Below are 7182 nucleotides of genomic sequence, written 5' to 3'. Positions count from 1 at the left end.
TCTTCACTGTCAGGGTGGTGAGGCACTGGAAGAGGTTGCCCAGAGAGGCTGTGGATGCCCCATCCCTGGGAGTGTTCAAGGCCAGGCTGGATGGGGCTTTGAGCAACCTGGTCTAGTGGAAGGTGTCCCTGCCCATAGCAGGGGGGTTGGAACTAGGTGATGTTTAAGGTCCCTTCCAACCCAAATCATTCTATCATTCTATGATAAAACTGATAGCAAAACATCAGTTTTCACTTTTGAATGTCTCAACCAAAATACAGTAGCAATAACTTTGACTCAGTTTACATCTACTCAAGAAGTAATCCATCCCTTTAATCCAAGATTAACTACTGGGCAACTGACATACTGTACTTGCCAGCAGTCGTATTTTCATGGTGCAGAGTCCCCTGCCACCATTCCTATAGTCAGCACCAACACCGCCTCTCCATCAGCATCTCTGTGATACTGGTGTTGCGTTGTCAGGACAGAATAGAGTGCTCCAAGCTTTGCTGGAACCAGCGCAGCTGAAGAACTTGACACAAGGTCAAGTGACTTTCCAGTGCCTTTCTCCATCATAGAAGTTGCGGGTATTCTGGGTCACATTATTAAAACAGAGCAAAACAGACCAAGAAAACTTGGATATGAATAGTTTCTATGGCCATAGTTTGATGCTCAGAACGTGGGAGAGAAAGGAAGAGCTTACAGAGTTTTCACTTGTTCCTAACTTGGTGTTTTCTCTCCTTAATAGCTCTGCGCACAATGCAGCAAGGGTTTCAGTTACATAAATCAATGGCCTGTTGTAGTTAACTTTTATTTGCAGCCTCTGACAAGAAAGAACATTAAGTTCTCTCTGCTAAATTTCCTGTAGAGAATAGCACAGGCTGCTTTTTCCCTCTGCCCTGAGTTAATCTAAAATATTGCCACTTGCTGAGAAATTCTACTTTTCCATGATCATGGTTCTGTCTATTGTACTATACTTATTTAGTTAAATAACTAAAGGGCAGAGTAGTCACAAGCCTCATTATTTATACTCTGAGAGTTACTTACATGGTTTTACAGTTTTGAAAAAGTCCATTTGGTGTAATTCACTCCACACTTTTTAGATGACAAGGAAGGACCAGATAAAGACGACTCTGCATCTCCAAAATGTAGCCAACAGTAAAGCCCAGAGCCCATTTGGTGTATCTTGTTTGAAGCTTCCCCAGAAATCTGGGAATTCCATTATTGCAAAGCAAAAGAGCCCCAGAATTGTAAAGAAATGCCCCTATTCAGAGTTCACTAAAATCAGGCAGCTGTTTTCTGCACCACCCCTTTCACTCCCCCTTTTGTCACATATGCATGACTTTTAAACCTAGCAAGAACCATTGGTGGAAACACCACTTAGCCATGTTCTACTTACTATATGGGTTTTTCCGTGAACCAAACTCTCTAGTCCCAGCTCCATTCTGAGCATCTCTTGTATGCACCTCCTGTAGCCACAGTAGAGACTAAAGGCTGTGGACCCAAGTTTCCAGCTTCCCAAGGATGGACCACAATGATTTTACTTTTTCTGTGCTGCATTTTATTATTTTCCATAGTGAAGTCTGTAAAATAGTCTGTTAGAGCTTTGACATATCAAACTATCTACCGTACTTAAATCCACTAGCCTTTGAATGGCTTTCCTATTGGCTTCTAGTTCACAGGACAGAAGAAGCATCCTACTATCCTCTCTGCATGTCAGACCATTCATCAAGTGAAAGCAAACAGCCAAAAGGAACGGGTATCAGCCGAGAAACATCTCCATTAAAAGGCTTATCACCTCTTTCCAGCTGGAAAAACAGGAACTATTCTGAATACCAGGAACGCCCTTTAAAGCTTTGATGCTCAGAGTACTGCAGACACGCCCACAGGACCATTTTTTTTGACCTGCTACAAGATATGTTTTCAATTTTATAATTTAAAAGCAAGAATATGTCAGTTCAAATGTATTTCCTTGGTTGTAGTTAGTTATTTTCCTTTGCATCTTAGCCAGTGGCACAGCATTAGGGGCCAGATTCTGCTGCCTTAACTCATGAGAATAAGTGCCTCTCTAGTCAGGCCAATCTACTGAAGTCCATTAGCTGCCTGCTATTCCAGTTATGTGCAGAAACATTAAATTCATGTTGCAGATAGACATCTCACTAAGGAAAATTCCCCTACACCCAGAAAGTAGGTTTTGACCCAGTAACATCCTGAATCCCCCCCAAGAACATAAGCTAGATCTCCAAAAACTACAGGAGAGGAACGCAATTTCTCCCTCTGTATTACTGTTCCTAGTGCATACTTTTCCCTGAGCTTTTGGATGCTCTAGTTTTCATTTGAAGGAACCACAGTGGAGAGGTTAAGACTTAACATCATTGGTAGTTCCCAGGGATTACTACATTTCACAGATAAAGCAGTATCTCTTAATATGGTGGTGGTATAGCACTACCAAAAACATTAAAATACTAACATTAATGATCTACATAGATTTAATTAGCTAGTATATTTTAACATGTCATCAAGATAAATTTTGTTTCCCTTTGTTAGAAGAAAGCCTAAAGTCTAAAAAACAAAGGGACAATTTGAGCCTGACATTTATATAGCTCTAATAGTGCCAGTGCTGAAGACACATACGTAATATGAAGTTACTACCAAACACTAAAAGCATAACAAGCAGCAAGAGACTCATGAATTCAGAGCCCATCTGACAGAAGGATGCAGAGTGCTTTATAAGAGGTAATAGAAAGCAGGCTTCAAGAGCTTATCCCTGAAGTTGGTGGCATCCTCCATTGCCCACGATCCCTGCAATGGCCTCTTTAAAGAACTCAAGCGTTAACTCAGATCACAAAGAGGGTTTTGGTTTTGCTTTTCAACTCAGCAAGCAGTTTAGCAGCCAGAACACCCAGCTGCCCATTTCAATATGCTCTATTGAATCCAGAAAGCTACTGGGGTTTGTTTTACTCTGAATGAATACTACAGGGGTTATAGATTTGATTTCAGTTGCCATTAACTGGATGTAAAACAGGACATTAACCTTTTACTGCAAAACTTATAGTGGCAGCTCTTTGTGCGTAATAGGAAGCCTCACATTTGATCCATAGGATCATTTTGCATTTTCAAACACTTAGCCAGGAAAAAGCTGGGTTGGTGAACTCTGCTTACTGAAAATTCAGGCAAACAGTAGGCTATATTCTCCATGCTTGTCCATTCCCATGGAGTTTCAGTTTAAATTTTACCCATCTTTCCAGCACTGCAGTTAAACTCTGGGACCTTTCCAAAATCTCCCTGCTTGGGAGGTTCACAACACTGCTGATCCCAATTCCAAGGTAAAAATTCGGAAAGGACCAAGTTTTCCAGTCATGTCTGTAAAAAGAGAATATTATTCCTCGAGATCCTTAAGTACGTAAAACAGGTGGGGAAAAAAAAGTATTTGGAAACACGGAAAAAGGAGACTTGTGCATCTTTAAGTGAACTAATTATCAGTACTGCTAAAAACATTCAACCCCATAGAAACCAGTGATAGGTAATGATGCTGTACAGCATCCAAGTTTGTGTGAAAACACTGAAACTCCTCTTAGTTTGAGGACCTTTACTTTTAGAGCTGAAAGAACTAAGATCAAAAGACAACCCAGTTGGCCTTCAAAGACAGACATTCCATTCTCAAATTACAATCTCAGTTCACCTGTTTAGTCCCCAGAGATATTATAGATGTGCAGCTGGACATGAGAGCAGTTATGGGATTTCCAGGGTAACAATGCCAAAGCCAATCGTCTTCACTTACTGAGAGTAAAATTGATCTACTGAACTCTGTTAAATCATTGTCGCCCCGTACGATTGTTTGGACAGTTTAATTTCATACAGTAGGTTTCACTCTTCAGTTTCAGCATGTTCATAACTCTTGTTGACATTTATCAGACTTGGATCAAGTGGAATACTCCCATCGTGGTTCAATTTTGTTGTGAATTCACATCCCCCACAAAAAATATTCCATTTAAAAAGCTCCTCCTGTGCAGTTAACTGATCTTACATCATCCTAAGATGACTATTTTTATTCTTGGATGAGTATCATGACTATTAAAATATACATTTGTGTGACAGTACAATCCACAACAGAATATATTGAATTCAGAAAATTGTCAAGAGCATTTTAGAGCCTAATACTAAGACAGTGGCTAAGGACAAACAGAAAGGGAGCAGAGAGGGGCTGAGGACAAACAGAAGCAGCCACATGCCGAGCCAAGGACCCATGGTGGGGCAGAGCAGGCCCCAACAGCTGTTACAGCCAGTTCAACCGATGCACGTGGCTTGCAGCACTGCCCTGGTTTGCATGACACACTGCCCCTGTGACTTGCAGCTTTCTGCTTTCAGGTGGCAAGAAAGTAATTAGGCACCATAAGAAAACTTATTTTTCAAGTGTCACAGGCTGTAGCTACTTCTGCTGTGAGGGAAACTGTATTTTGTGCAGCTGCCTATCCAGCAGTATGACGTGCATCCTACAGACATATGCATTTCACCAGAGACCTTTTTGAAAGCACCGTAACCAAATTATTTTCCAGACTTACGTGAGTCGTTACAAGTCAGACCTACGAGTCAGTGAAAATGAAGAAGATAATTTTAGAACATTTAATAAATAAATAAATAAAAAAGACATTTCACATTTTAGAAGAAAAGAGAAAGAGTTCAAGGAATTGACAATGGCAGAAAGTAACTGAATAGTCAGGGCTTGGGGTTGGTTTTGCATTTTTGACTGAGATGAAAACCTTGAATTTGCACAACTGCTTTTAAAGGTCTTTGGGAACACATTCTTCCATAAGATTTTCTCATTTTGTCCCAGGGTGAGGAAGCAAAGAACTGTCAACATTTAAAATGCAGAAAGTTTGGGTCTGGTTCAATTCAAGGTGGTTTCCATTGTACATCCAAACATTAGAATGTTGTTTTGCACCATTTCTAACATTCACCAAAAACGTACCTTCAGTCAGAGCTTAGCATCACTTTGAAACACATGTGATGAAGTTCTTCAGCTAAGGAGGACTGAAACAGAGCAGTCAGCAGTTTTTTCAGACAAGGCAAGGGCTTCTGAGCACCAATAGTCAAGCCTCTAAACTTCCTCCTGATCTCCGAGAGCTTGATTTTGCATTGGTCAAGTTTTTCAGGCAGTTCTTGTTCTTCACCAGATCTTCTACCATCTGTGAGAGTTGAGGTGCTACATATTGATGCCATGCCAAAGTTCCTGCAGAGTATTATCCCATATGCCTAGCATGGAACAACGTGATTGAGCTCCACACACAGAGTTACCACAACCACCTTCATTTAAAGGAATACAAAAAAGATTATGATAATTTTGTCCGGTATCCTAATGTTGAAAGCATGCACTGAGGAAGTACAAGACCTGAGTTCTGTCTATGTCTCAGACTAAAGAGATTCAGAAAATCATACTTTTCCCCTTCTAGAAGAATGCTTAGGCTATATCAGCTAGTTAAAGGTAAAGAGTGAGAAGAAAGAAGTGACACTATAACTTAATGTAAAGTGTATTAAAAATACAAGAAACAGTTCTGATTGTCTAAGAATTTCTGGAGGGATGATACTTGGGAAAGTCTTACAAGTCAAAAGCCTGGGAGAGGTGGGGAGTGGCTGGAGCAGACATCCATAAAAATCTAAGTTCTGGTTTCCTTGTTTGTTGTAACATCCACTCAATTTTACACCCTAAAATTGCACCCCAATTTTAGAGGGCCTTTGGCATTGAAATAGTAAGATTAGTTCACCTGTATTTATTGTCTAACCTCTTCACAAACGAGATCTTCACAAAAAATGGGAGAGGAAATCCAGATCAGCTTAATTCATTGCATAAGGAACGTTATTAATTCTATTACTGCATCACCTAGGAGGTTGTTTAGATACACAACAGTTAACTCATTAGCAAGCAGCAATCATCATTTGTCCAAGGAAAAACCCCAAACACAGCTATTCAAATTATTGTCTGCAAAGAGATGCGCTTGTTCCACTTGCTTTCCGGGATATTGCATCAACACAGTACTTAGAAAAGCTAAGTGTACCAGGCTGTGGTTACATGATCACTTGAATTCAGCACCTCTGCATAATACTTCTGACAATCCTCTGCCTCTCCCCACTTCCCAGATTAGTTTTCAGCAGATCAGTTCTTTGATTCAGCTGCCATTCAGCAGCATAACACTTACTGTGAGCACAAGAGAGGTGGTGAGAATGAACCAGGAGGATGCAGAGTGTCGGGTGGGCTCATCCCTTTCAAAAGTAACATGGATTTATGTCAAAGGTACCGTGTAACAACTGCCTGCGAGTCTAAGGGCCACAGGATCCCTCTGCAGTAGTTCATTCACAGCCTGTACCTTTTAACAGGATGTTTCCTTCAAGCTCTGGCTGGTCCCGTCCTCCTTCCTTGGAAATGTACCTGCTTCCTATGTTAAACTTGTCTCCTCGTTTCCTTATTCAGTCCCAAAACTCCTTTAGTCTTCCCAAGATCAGACTTTAAAGGCTTCACCAAAATCCATCTCTCTCTTCTCTGGGGAAAGCTGCTCCGTGTAGTTTTCCCACAGGGACTTTGGAGCAAACTTTCTCTCTCTTTAGACCAAGGAGGCAAAGTGAACCAAATGTCACTTTCAGTGGCCAACATGCTCATTGGCAGTTGTCTTCTGGCCCATTTCTGTTTCTTAGCACATGAAATATATGGTAAGAATGCAATGAAAGACACCCAAGCGTACAGAGATTTTGCAGTATTAAAACAGGATTCAGAAATTCTACCTAGACAGAAGTCCACAAATCCTCAGAGTCAACAGTGCATAATGAAGATATACAATATCCTTAGCCTGGAAAACAAATCCAGCTGACTATCTCTAGACATAACGTAGACCAGGCTGGTGATGAGAGGAACTGGCAGCACAGTGATTTAGCTACAAGAGTTTTCTAAAGGGAAACAAAAAATTGGGATTAAGAAACACGTTAGTTAAAAAATACATCTAGTACCATCAGGAAACTGCCAAGGGGAAACTTGGGAAGCGTAACAAAGCAAAATAGCAAAGCTTTGGAGACTTCAAAACATTATGCCCTGGCACAAAACTGTTCTTAATATTCTTCACACAAAAGACAGCGTGCTAGTGGCTAAAAGCCATAGTAACCCAACACAATAAGATTTGGCATTTCTTCTTACTCTACGCATAAGACACACCTCTC

This window comes from Gymnogyps californianus, chromosome 11 (assembly GCF_018139145.2).
Source record: "Gymnogyps californianus isolate 813 chromosome 11, ASM1813914v2, whole genome shotgun sequence".
Taxonomy (NCBI): Eukaryota; Metazoa; Chordata; class Aves; order Accipitriformes; family Cathartidae; genus Gymnogyps; species Gymnogyps californianus.
The sequence above is the reverse complement of the archived record's forward strand: the minus strand, read 5'-3'. Positions refer to the sequence as shown.